The sequence below is a fragment of the Electrophorus electricus genome, chromosome 13 (assembly GCF_041902795.1).
Source record: "Electrophorus electricus isolate QZ-2024a chromosome 13, ASM4190279v1, whole genome shotgun sequence".
Taxonomy (NCBI): Eukaryota; Metazoa; Chordata; class Actinopteri; order Gymnotiformes; family Gymnotidae; genus Electrophorus; species Electrophorus electricus.
Window position 1 is genome coordinate 18,748,366 of NC_137509.1, and position 12,905 is coordinate 18,761,270.

The window sequence follows — 12,905 nt, forward strand, 5'->3', positions numbered from 1 at the left end:
GAATAGCAAATGCTGTAAGTTTTTGTTGCATCACTTTACTTTAATCTGCAACTGACAAGCTTGTATGTGAAGTGTACAGATTAAATAGAAATATTTTAGTACCAGGGAATAGCAGGTGCTGTAAGATTGTATTGCATCCCTTTAATTTATGTTCAAGCTATCATATTCAAATTTGAAGTGCAGTGAATAATTAACTCAAACTATCTGTTAGCACCTGGGAATAGCAGATGCTGTAAGTTTTTTTTGCATCACTTTCATTTACTCTCCAACTCACATGCCTGAATGTGAAGTGCAGTGATTCATCAAAAAACTGTCTGTTAGTGCCTCCGTATACCAGATGTTGTAAGCTTTTATTGCATCATTTAATTTACATTCAAGATAACGTTCTAGAATGTCAAATGCAGGGATTAATAAAAAAAATTGTCAGATTGGTGTTTGATCATATTTGCTATGATTAGGCAATTTGAGTAAGTGTTTAAGGCTTACGGCCACACCAGCTTGAGAATGCCCAATCTCATCTGACCTTGGAAGCTAAGCAAGTTTGGTCCTGGATAGTACTGAGGTGGGACCCTACCTAGGAATACCAGGTGCTGTAAGCTTTTCTTGCATCACTTTAATTTACTTTCAAGCTAACATGCTCAAATGTGAAGTGCAGTGATTAATAAAAAAACCATCTCTTAGCACCTGGGAATAGCCGATGCTGTAAATTTTTTGCATCACTTTCATTTACTCTCCAACTCACATGCCTGAATGTGAAGTGCAGTGATTCATCAAAAAACTGTCTGTTAGTGCCTCCGTATACCAGATGTTGTAAGCTTTTATTGCATCATTTAATTTACATTCAAGATAACATTCTAGAATGTCAAGTGCAGGGATTAATAAAAAAATTGTCAGATTTGTCTTTGATCATATTTGCTATGATTAGGCAATTTGAGTAAGTGTTTAAGGCTTACGGCCACACCAGCTTGAGAACGCCCAATCTCCTCTGACCTTGGAAGCTAAGAAAGTTTGGGCCTGGATAGTACTGAGGTGGGACCCTACCTAGGAATACCAGGTGCTGTAAGCTTTTCTTGCATCACTTTAATTTACTTTCAAGCTGACATGCTCAAATGTGAAGTGCAGTGATTAATAAAAAAAACTATCTGTTAGCACCTGGGAATAGCAGATGCTGTAAGTTTTTTTTGCATCACTTTCATTTACTCTCCAACACACATGCCTGAATGTGAAGTGCAGTGATTCATCAAAAAACTATCTGTTAGCACCTTGGACTACGAGATGCTGTAAGCTTCTCTTGAATCACTTTAATTTACTGTCAAGATGACATGCTAGGATGTGAAATGCAGTGATTAATTAAAAAAACTATCTGTTAGCACCTGGGAATAGCAGATGCTGTAAGTTTTTGTTGCATCACTTTACTTTAATCTGCAACTGACAAGCTTGTATGTGAAGTGTACAGATTAAATAGAAATATTTTAGTACCAGGGAATAGCAGGTGCTGTAAGATTGTATTGCATCCCTTTAATTTATGTTCAAGCTATCATGTTCAAATTTGAAGTGCAGTGAATAATTAACTCAAACTATCTGTTAGCACCTGGGAATAGCAGATGCTGTAAGTTTTTTTTGCATCACTTTCATTTACTCTCCAACTCACATGCCTGAATGTGAAGTGCAGTGATTCATCAAAAAACTGTCTGTTAGTGCCTCCGTATACCAGATGTTGTAAGCTTTTATTGCATCATTTAATTTACATTCAAGATAACATTCTAGAATGTCAAGTGCAGGGATTAATAAAAAAAATTGTCAGATTGGTCTTTGATCATATTTGCTATGATTAGGAAAGTTGAGTAAGTGTTTAAGGCTTACGGCCACACCAGCTTGAGAACGCCCAATCTCATCTGACCTTGGAAGCTAAGCAAGTTTGGGCCTGGATAGTACTGAGGTGGGACCCTACCTAGGAATACCGGTTGCTGTAAGCTTTTCTTGCATCACTTTAATTTACTTTCAAGCTGACATGCTCAAATGTGAAGTGCAGTGATTAATAAAAAAAAACTATCTGTTAGCACCTGGGAATAGCCGATGCTGTAAGTTTTTTTTGCATCACTTTCATTTACTCTCCAACTCACATGCCTGAATGTGAAGTGCAGTGATTCATCAAAAACTATCTGTTAGCACCTTGGACTACGAGATGCTGTAAGCTTCTCTTGAATCACTTTAATTTACTGTCAAGATGACATGCTAGGATGTGAAATGCAGTGATTAATTAAAAAAACTATCTGTTAGCACCTGGGAATAGCAGATGCTGTAAGTTTTTGTTGCATCACTTTACTTTAATCTGCAACTGACAAGCTTGTATGTGAAGTGTACAGATTAAATAGAAATATTTTAGTACCAGGGAATAGCAGGTGCTGTAAGATTGTATTGCATCCCTTTAATTTATGTTCAAGCTATCATGTTCAAATTTGAAGTGCAGTGAATAATTAACTCAAACTATCTGTTAGCACCTGGGAATAGCAGATGCTGTACGTTTTTTTTGCATCACTTTCATTTACTCTCCAACTCACATGCCTGAATGTGAAGTGCAGTGATTCATCAAAAAACTGTCTGTTAGTGCCTCCGTATACCAGATGTTGTAAGCTTTTATTGCATCATTTAATTTACATTCAAGATAACATTCTAGAATGTCAAGTGCAGGGATTAATAAAAAAAATTGTCAGATTGGTCTTTGATCATATTTGCTATGATTAGGCAATTTGAGTAAGTGTTTAAGGCTTATGGCCAAACCATCTTGAGAACGCCCAATCTCATCTGACCTTGGAAGCTAAGCAAGTTTGGTCCTGGATAGTACTGAGGTGGGACCCTACCTAGGAATACCAGGTGCTGTGAGCTTTTCTTGCATCACTTTAATTTACTTTCAAGCTGACATGCTCAAATGTGAAGTGCAGTGATTAATAAAAAAAACTATCTGTTAGCACCTGGGAATAGCCGATGCTGTAAGTTTTTTTTGCATCACTTTCATTTACTCTCCAACTCACATGCCTGAATGTGAAGTGCAGTGATTCATCAAAAACTATCTGTTAGCACCTTGGACTACGAGATGCTGTAAGCTTCTCTTGAATCACTTTAATTTACTGTCAAGATGACATGCTAGGATGTGAAATGCAGTGATTAATTAAAAAAACTATCTGTTAGCACCTGGGAATAGCAGATGCTGTAAGTTTTTGTTGCATCACTTTACTTTAATCTGCAACTGACAAGCTTGTATGTGAAGTGTACAGATTAAATAGAAATATTTTAGTACCAGGGAATAGCAGGTGCTGTAAGATTGTATTGCATCCCTTTAATTTATGTTCAAGCTATCATGTTCAAATTTGAAGTGCAGTGAATAATTAACTCAAACTATATGTTAGCACCTGGGAATAGCAGATGCTGTACGTTTTTTTTGCATCACTTTCATTTACTCTCCAACTCACATGCCTGAATGTGAAGTGCAGTGATTCATCAAAAAACTGTCTGTTAGTGCCTCCGTATACCAGATGTTGTAAGCTTTTATTGCATCATTTAATTTACATTCAAGATAACATTCTAGAATGTCAAGTGCAGGGATTAATAAAAAAAATTGTCAGATTGGTCTTTGATCATATTTGCTATGATTAGGCAATTTGAGTAAGTGTTTAAGGCTTATGGCCAAACCATCTTGAGAACGCCCAATCTCATCTGACCTTGGAAGCTAAGCAAGTTTGGTCCTGGATAGTACTGAGGTGGGACCCTACCTAGGAATACCAGGTGCTGTGAGCTTTTCTTGCATCACTTTAATTTACTTTCAAGCTGACATGCTCAAATGTGAAGTGCAGTGATTAATAAAAAAAACTATCTGTTAGCACCTGGGAATAGCCGATGCTGTAAGTTTTTTTTGCATCACTTTCATTTACTCTCCAACTCACATGCCTGAATGTGAAGTGCAGTGATTCATCAAAAACTATCTGTTAGCACCTTGGACTACGAGATGCTGTAAGCTTCTCTTGAATCACTTTAATTTACTGTCAAGATGACATGCTAGGATGTGAAATGCAGTGATTAATTAAAAAAACTATCTGTTAGCACCTGGGAATAGCAGATGCTGTAAGTTTTTGTTGCATCACTTTACTTTAATCTGCAACTGACAAGCTTGTATGTGAAGTGTACAGATTAAATAGAAATATTTTAGTACCAGGGAATAGCAGGTGCTGTAAGATTGTATTGCATCCCTTTAATTTATGTTCAAGCTTTCATGTTCAAATTTGAAGTGCAGTGAATAATTAACTCAAACTATCTGTTAGCACCTGGGAATAGCCGATGCTGTACGTTTTTTTTGCATCACTTTCATTTACTCTCCAACTCACATGCCTGAATGTGAAGTGCAGTGATTCATCAAAAAACTGTCTTTTAGTGCCTCTGTATACCAGATGTTGTAAGCTTTTATTGCATCATTTAATTTACATTCAAGATAACATTCAAGAATGTCAAGTGCAGGGATTAATAAAAAAAATTGTCAGATTGGTCTTTGTTCATATTTGCTATGATTAGGCAATTTGAGTAAGTGTTTAAGGCTTATGGCCAAACCATCTTGAGAACGCCCAATCTCATCTGACCTTGGAAGCTAAGCAAGTTTGGGCCTGGATAGTACTGAGGTGGGACCCTACCTAGGAATACCAGGTGCTGTAAGCTTTTCTTGCATCACTTTAATTTACTTTCAAGCTGACATGCTCAAATGTGAAGTGCAGTGATTAATAAAAAAAACTATCTGTTAGCACCTGGGAATAGCCGATGCTGTAAGTTTTTTTTGCATCACTTTCATTTACTCTCCAACTCACATGCCTGAATGTGAAGTGCAGTGATTCATCAAAAACTATCTGTTAGCACCTTGGACTACGAGATGCTGTAAGCTTCTCTTGAATCACTTTAATTTACTGTCAAGATGACATGCTAGGATGTGAAATGCAGTGATTAATTAAAAAAACTATCTGTTAGCACCTGGGAATAGCAGATGCTGTAAGTTTTTGTTGCATCACTTTACTTTAATCTGCAACTGACAAGCTTGTATGTGAAGTGTACAGATTAAATAGAAATATTTTAGTACCAGGGAATAGCAGGTGCTGTAAGATTGTATTGCATCCCTTTAATTTATGTTCAAGCTTTCATGTTCAAATTTGAAGTGCAGTGAATAATTAACTCAAACTATCTGTTAGCACCTGGGAATAGCCGATGCTGTACGTTTTTTTTGCATCACTTTCATTTACTCTCCAACTCACATGCCTGAATGTGAAGTGCAGTGATTCATCAAAAAACTGTCTGTTAGTGCCTCCGTATACCAGATGTTGTAAGCTTTTATTGCATCATTTAATTTACATTCAAGATAACATTCTAGAATGTCAAGTGCAGGGATTAATAAAAAAAATTGTCAGATTGGTCTTTGATCATATTTGCTATGATTAGGAAATTTGAGTAAGTGTTTAAGGCTTACGGCCACACCAGCTTGAGAACGCCCAATCTCCTCTGACCTTGGAAGCTAAGCAAGTTTGGGCCTGGATAGTACTGAGGTGGGACCCTACCTAGGAATACCAGGTGCTGTAAGCTTTTCTTGCATCACTTTAATTTACTTTCAAGCTGACATGCTCAAATGTGAAGTGCAGTGATTAATAAAAAAAACTATCTGTTAGCACCTGGGAATAGCCGATGCTGTAAGTTTTTTTTGCATCACTTTCATTTACTCTCCAACTCACATGCCTGAATGTGAAGTGCAGTGATTCATCAAAAACTATCTGTTAGCACCTTGGACTACGAGATGCTGTAAGCTTCTCTTGAATCACTTTAATTTACTGTCAAGATGACATGCTAGGATGTGAAATGCAGTGATTAATTAAAAAAACTATCTGTTAGCACCTGGGAATAGCAGATGCTGTAAGTTTTTGTTGCATCACTTTACTTTAATCTGCAACTGACAAGCTTGTATGTGAAGTGTACAGATTAAATAGAAATATTTTAGTACCAGGGAATAGCAGGTGCTGTAAGATTGTATTGCATCCCTTTAATTTATGTTCAAGCTATCATGTTCAAATTTGAAGTGCAGTGAATAATTAACTCAAACTATCTGTTAGCACCTGGGAATAGCCGATGCTGTACGTTTTTTTTGCATCACTTTCATTTACTCTCCAACTCACATGCCTGAATGTGAAGTGCAGTGATTCATCAAAAAACTGTCTGTTAGTGCCTCCGTATACCAGATGTTGTAAGCTTTTATTGCATCATTTAATTTACATTCAAGATAACATTCTAGAATGTCAAGTGCAGGGATTAATAAAAAAAATTGTCAGATTGGTCTTTGATCATATTTGCTATGATTAGGCAATTTGAGTAAGTGTGTAAGGCTTACGGCCACACCAGCTTGAGAATGCCCAATCTCCTCTGACCTTGGAAGCTAAGCAAGTTTGGTCCTGGATAGTACTGAGGTGGGACCCTACCTAGGAATACCAGGTGCTGTAAGCTTTTCTTGCATCACTTTAATTTACTTTCAAGCTAACATGCTCAAATGTGAAGTGCAGTGATTAATAAAAAAACCATCTCTTAGCACCTGGGAATAGCTGATGCTGTAAATTTTTTGCATCACTTTCATTTACTCTCCAACTCACATGCCTGAATGTGAAGTGCAGTGATTCATCAAAAAACTGTCTGTTAGTGCCTCCGTATACCAGATGTTGTAAGCTTTTATTGCATCATTTAATTTACATTCAAGATAACATTCTAGAATGTCAAGTGCAGGGATTAATAAAAAAATTGTCAGATTTGTCTTTGATCATATTTGCTATGATTAGGCAATTTGAGTAAGTGTTTAAGGCTTACGGCCACACCAGCTTGAGAACGCCCAATCTCATCTGACCTTGGAAGCTAAGAAAGTTTGGGCCTGGATAGTACTGAGGTGGGACCCTACCTAGGAATACCAGGTGCTGTAAGCTTTTCTTGCATCACTTTAATTTACTTTCAAGCTGACATGCTCAAATGTGAAGTGCAGTGATTAATAAAAAAAACTATCTGTTAGCACCTGGGAATAGCAGATGCTGTAAGTTTTTTTTGCATCACTTTCATTTACTCTCCAACACACATGCCTGAATGTGAAGTGCAGTGATTCATCAAAAAACTATCTGTTAGCACCTTGGACTACGAGATGCTGTAAGCTTCTCTTGAATCACTTTAATTTACTGTCAAGATGACATGCTAGGATGTGAAATGCAGTGATTAATTAAAAAAACTATCTGTTAGCACCTGGGAATAGCAGATGCTGTAAGTTTTTGTTGCATCACTTTACTTTAATCTGCAACTGACAAGCTTGTATGTGAAGTGTACAGATTAAATAGAAATATTTTAGTACCAGGGAATAGCAGGTGCTGTAAGATTGTATTGCATCCCTTTAATTTATGTTCAAGCTATCATGTTCAAATTTGAAGTGCAGTGAATAATTAACTCAAACTATCTGTTAGCACCTGGGAATAGCAGATGCTGTAAGTTTTTTTTGCATCACTTTCATTTACTCTCCAACTCACATGCCTGAATGTGAAGTGCAGTGATTCATCAAAAAACTGTCTGTTAGTGCCTCCGTATACCAGATGTTGTAAGCTTTTATTGCATCATTTAATTTACATTCAAGATAACATTCTAGAATGTCAAGTGCAGGGATTAATAAAAAAAATTGTCAGATTGGTCTTTGATCATATTTGCTATGATTAGGAAATTTGAGTAAGTGTTTAAGGCTTACGGCCACACCAGCTTGAGAACGCCCAATCTCATCTGACCTTGGAAGCTAAGCAGGTTTGGGCCTGGATAGTACTGAGGTGGGACCCTACCTAGGAATACCAGGTGCTGTAAGCTTTTCTTGCATCACTTTAATTTACTTTCAAGCTGACATGCTCAAATGTGAAGTGCAGTGATTAATAAAAAAAACTATCTGTTAGCACCTGGGAATAGCCGATGCTGTAAGTTTTTTTTGCATCACTTTCATTTACTCTCCAACTCACATGCCTGAATGTGAAGTGCAGTGATTCATCAAAAACTATCTGTTAGCACCTTAGACTACGAGATGCTGTAAGCTTCTCTTGAATCACTTTAATTTACTGTCAAGATGACATGCTAGGACGTGAAATGCAGTGATTAATTAAAAAAACTATCTGTTAGCACCTGGGAATAGCAGATGCTGTAAGTTTTTGTTGCATCACTTTACTTTAATCTGCAACTGACAAGCTTGTATGTGAAGTGTACAGATTAAATAGAAATATTTTAGTACCAGGGAATAGCAGGTGCTGTAAGATTGTATTGCATCCCTTTAATTTATGTTCAAGCTATCATGTTCAAATTTGAAGTGCAGTGAATAATTAACTCAAACTATCTGTTAGCACCTGGGAATAGCAGATGCTGTACGTTTTTTTTGCATCACTTTCATTTACTCTCCAACTCACATGCCTGAATGTGAAGTGCAGTGATTCATCAAAAAACTGTCTGTTAGTGCCTCCGTATACCAGATGTTGTAAGCTTTTATTGCATCATTTAATTTACATTCAAGATAACATTCTAGAATGTCAAGTGCAGGGATTAATAAAAAAAATTGTCAGATTGGTCTTTGTTCATATTTGCTATGATTAGGCAATTTGAGTAAGTGTTTAAGGCTTATGGCCAAACGATCTTGAGAACGCCCAATCTCATCTGACCTTGGAAGCTAAGCAAGTTTGGGCCTGGATAGTACTGAGGTGGGACCCTACCTAGGAATACCAGGTGCTGTAAGCTTTTCTTGCATCACTTTAATTTACTTTCAAGCTGACATGCTCAAATGTGAAGTGCAGTGATTAATAAAAAAAACTATCTGTTAGCACCTGGGAATAGCCGATGCTGTAAGTTTTTTTTGCATCACTTTCATTTACTCTCCAACTCACATGCCTGAATGTGAAGTGCAGTGATTCATCAAAAACTATCTGTTAGCACCTTGGACTACGAGATGCTGTAAGCTTCTCTTGAATCACTTTAATTTACTGTCAAGATGACATGCTAGGATGTGAAATGCAGTGATTAATTAAAAAAACTATCTGTTAGCACCTGGGAATAGCAGATGCTGTAAGTTTTTGTTGCATCACTTTACTTTAATCTGCAACTGACAAGCTTGTATGTGAAGTGTACAGATTAAATAGAAATATTTTAGTACCAGGGAATAGCAGGTGCTGTAAGATTGTATTGCATCCCTTTAATTTATGTTCAAGCTATCATGTTCAAATTTGAAGTGCAGTGAATAATTAACTCAAACTATCTGTTAGCACCTGGGAATAGCCGATGCTGTACGTTTTTTTAGCATCACTTTCATTTACTCTCCAACTCACATGCCTGAATGTGAAGTGCAGTGATTCATCAAAAAACTGTCTGTTAGTGCCTCCGTATACCAGATGTTGTAAGCTTTTATTGCATCATTTAATTTACATTCAAGATAACATTCTAGAATGTCAAGTGCAGGGATTAATAAAAAAAATTGTCAGATTGGTCTTTGATCATATTTGCTATGATTAGGAAATTTGAGTAAGTGTTTAAGGCTTACGGCCACACCAGCTTGAGAACGCCCAATCTCATCTGACCTTGGAAGCTAAGCAGGTTTGGGCCTGGATAGTACTGAGGTGGGACCCTACCTAGGAATACCAGGTGCTGTAAGCTTTTCTTGCATCACTTTAATTTACTTTCAAGCTGACATGCTCAAATGTGAAGTGCAGTGATTAATAAAAAAAACTATCTGTTAGCACCTGGGAATAGCCGATGCTGTAAGTTTTTTTTGCATCACTTTCATTTACTCTCCAACTCACATGCCTGAATGTGAAGTGCAGTGATTCATCAAAAACTATCTGTTAGCACCTTGGACTACGAGATGCTGTAAGCTTCTCTTGAATCACTTTAATTTACTGTCAAGATGACATGCTAGGATGTGAAATGCAGTGATTAATTAAAAAAACTATCTGTTAGCACCTGGGAATAGCAGATGCTGTAAGTTTTTGTTGCATCACTTTACTTTAATCTGCAACTGACAAGCTTGTATGTGAAGTGTACAGATTAAATAGAAATATTTTAGTACCAGGGAATAGCAGGTGCTGTAAGATTGTATTGCATCCCTTTAATTTATGTTCAAGCTATCATGTTCAAATTTGAAGTGCAGTGAATAATTAACTCAAACTATCTGTTAGCACCTGGGAATAGCAGATGCTGTACGTTTTTTTTGCATCACTTTCATTTACTCTCCAACTCACATGCCTGAATGTGAAGTGCAGTGATTCATCAAAAAACTGTCTGTTAGTGCCTCCGTATACCAGATGTTGTAAGCTTTTATTGCATCATTTAATTTACATTCAAGATAACATTCTAGAATGTCAAGTGCAGGGATTAATAAAAAAAATTGTCAGATTGGTCTTTGATCATATTTGCTATGATTAGGAAATTTGAGTAAGTGTTTAAGGCTTACGGCCACACCAGCTTGAGAACGCCCAATCTCATCTGACCTTGGAAGCTAAGCAAGTTTGGGCCTGGATATTACTGAGGTGGGACCCTACCTAGGAATACCAGGTGCTGTAAGCTTTTCTTGCATCACTTTAATTTACTTTCAAGCTGACATGCTCAAACGTGAAGTGCAGTGATTAATAAAAAAAACTATCTGTTAGCACCTGGGAATAGCCGATGCTGTAAGTTTTTTTTGCATCACTTTCATTTACTCTCCAACTCACATGCCTGAATGTGAAGTGCAGTGATTCATCAAAAACTATCTGTTAGCACCTTAGACTACGAGATGCTGTAAGCTTCTCTTGAATCACTTTAATTTACTGTCATGATGACATGCTAGGATGTGAAATGCAGTGATTAATTAAAAAAACTATCTGTTAGCACCTGGGAATAGCAGATGCTGTAAGTTTTTGTTGCATCACTTTACTTTAATCTGCAACTGACAAGCTTGTATGTGAAGTGTACAGATTAAATAGAAATATTTTAGTACCAGGGAATAGCAGGTGCTGTAAGATTGTATTGCATCCCTTTAATTTATGTTCAAGCTATCATGTTCAAATTTGAAGTGCAGTGAATAATTAACTCAAACTATCTGTTAGCACCTGGGAATAGCAGATGCTGTACGTTTTTTTTGCATCACTTTCATTTACTCTCCAACTCACATGCCTGAATGTGAAGTGCAGTGATTCATCAAAAAACTGTCTGTTAGTGCCTCCGTATACCAGATGTTGTAAGCTTTTATTGCATCATTTAATTTACATTCAAGATAACATTCTAGAATGTCAAGTGCAGGGATTAATAAAAAAAATTGTCAGATTGGTCTTTGTTCATATTTGCTATGATTAGGCAATTTGAGTAAGTGTTTAAGGCTTATGGCCAAACCATCTTGAGAACGCCCAATCTCATCTGACCTTGGAAGCTAAGCAAGTTTGGGCCTGGCTAGTACTGAGGTGGGACCCTACCTAGGTATACCAGGTGCTGTAAGCTTTTCTAGCATCACTTTAATTTACTTTCAAGCTGACATGCTCAAATGTGAAGTGCAGTGATTAATAAAAAAAACTATCTGTTAGCACCTGGGAATAGCCGATGCTGTAAGTTTTTTTTGCATCACTTTCATTTACTCTCCAACTCACATGCCTGAATGTGAAGTGCAGTGATTCATCAAAAACTATCTGTTAGCACCTTGGACTACGAGATGCTGTAAGCTTCTCTTGAATCACTTTAATTTACTGTCAAGATGACATGCTAGGATGTGAAATGCAGTGATTAATTAAAAAAACTATCTGTTAGCACCTGGGAATAGCAGATGCTGTAAGTTTTTGTTGCATCACTTTACTTTAATCTGCAACTGACAAGCTTGTATGTGAAGTGTACAGATTAAATAGAAATATTTTAGTACCAGGGAATAGCAGGTGCTGTAAGATTGTATTGCATCCCTTTAATTTATGTTCAAGCTATCATGTTCAAATTTGAAGTGCAGTGAATAATTAACTCAAACTATCTGTTAGCACCTGGGAATAGCCGATGCTGTACGTTTTTTTAGCATCACTTTCATTTACTCTCCAACTCACATGCCTGAATGTGAAGTGCAGTGATTCATCAAAAAACTGTCTGTTAGTGCCTCCGTATACCAGATGTTGTAAGCTTTTATTGCATCATTTAATTTACATTCAAGATAACATTCTAGAATGTCAAGTGCAGGGATTAATAAAAAAAATTGTCAGATTGGTCTTTGATCATATTTGCTATGATTAGGAAATTTGAGTAAGTGTTTAAGGCTTACGGCCACACCAGCTTGAGAACGCCCAATCTCATCTGACCTTGGAAGCTAAGCAGGTTTGGGCCTGGATAGTACTGAGGTGGGACCCTACCTAGGAATACCAGGTGCTGTAAGCTTTTCTTGCATCACTTTAATTTACTTTCAAGCTGACATGCTCAAATGTGAAGTGCAGTGATTAATAAAAAAAACTATCTGTTAGCACCTGGGAATAGCCGATGCTGTAAGTTTTTTTTGCATCACTTTCATTTACTCTCCAACTCACATGCCTGAATGTGAAGTGCAGTGATTCATCAAAAACTATCTGTTAGCACCTTGGACTACGAGATGCTGTAAGCTTCTCTTGAATCACTTTAATTTACTGTCAAGATGACATGCTAGGATGTGAAATGCAGTGATTAATTAAAAAAACTATCTGTTAGCACCTGGGAATAGCAGATGCTGTAAGTTTTTGTTGCATCACTTTACTTTAATCTGCAACTGACAAGCTTGTATGTGAAGTGTACAGATTAAATAGAAATATTTTAGTACCAGGGAATAGCAGGTGCTGTAAGATTGTATTGCATCCCTTTAATTTATG

General features: G+C 36.9%; 15 pseudogenes; all 15 read left to right on the forward strand.

The window, feature by feature from the left end:
* Positions 1 to 480: 480 nt before the first annotated feature.
* LOC145649336 (5S ribosomal RNA) lies at positions 481 to 599 on the forward strand (annotated as a pseudogene).
* A 348-nt stretch (positions 600 to 947) lies between these two features.
* Positions 948 to 1,066, forward strand: LOC145649997 (5S ribosomal RNA; annotated as a pseudogene).
* Positions 1,067 to 1,857: 791 nt separating this feature from the next.
* LOC145648984 (5S ribosomal RNA) lies at positions 1,858 to 1,976 on the forward strand (annotated as a pseudogene).
* Positions 1,977 to 2,767: 791 nt separating this feature from the next.
* Positions 2,768 to 2,886, forward strand: LOC145650327 (5S ribosomal RNA; annotated as a pseudogene).
* A 790-nt stretch (positions 2,887 to 3,676) lies between these two features.
* On the forward strand, positions 3,677 to 3,795 carry LOC145650328 (5S ribosomal RNA; annotated as a pseudogene).
* A 790-nt stretch (positions 3,796 to 4,585) lies between these two features.
* On the forward strand, positions 4,586 to 4,704 carry LOC145648053 (5S ribosomal RNA; annotated as a pseudogene).
* A 790-nt stretch (positions 4,705 to 5,494) lies between these two features.
* Positions 5,495 to 5,613, forward strand: LOC145648162 (5S ribosomal RNA; annotated as a pseudogene).
* Positions 5,614 to 6,403: 790 nt separating this feature from the next.
* LOC145650479 (5S ribosomal RNA) lies at positions 6,404 to 6,522 on the forward strand (annotated as a pseudogene).
* A 348-nt stretch (positions 6,523 to 6,870) lies between these two features.
* LOC145648524 (5S ribosomal RNA) lies at positions 6,871 to 6,989 on the forward strand (annotated as a pseudogene).
* Positions 6,990 to 7,780: 791 nt separating this feature from the next.
* On the forward strand, positions 7,781 to 7,899 carry LOC145647069 (5S ribosomal RNA; annotated as a pseudogene).
* A 790-nt stretch (positions 7,900 to 8,689) lies between these two features.
* LOC145650118 (5S ribosomal RNA) lies at positions 8,690 to 8,808 on the forward strand (annotated as a pseudogene).
* Positions 8,809 to 9,598: 790 nt separating this feature from the next.
* Positions 9,599 to 9,717, forward strand: LOC145647070 (5S ribosomal RNA; annotated as a pseudogene).
* Positions 9,718 to 10,507: 790 nt separating this feature from the next.
* Positions 10,508 to 10,626, forward strand: LOC145648773 (5S ribosomal RNA; annotated as a pseudogene).
* A 790-nt stretch (positions 10,627 to 11,416) lies between these two features.
* On the forward strand, positions 11,417 to 11,535 carry LOC145650004 (5S ribosomal RNA; annotated as a pseudogene).
* A 790-nt stretch (positions 11,536 to 12,325) lies between these two features.
* On the forward strand, positions 12,326 to 12,444 carry LOC145647071 (5S ribosomal RNA; annotated as a pseudogene).
* The last annotated feature ends 461 nt before the right edge of the window (positions 12,445 to 12,905 follow it).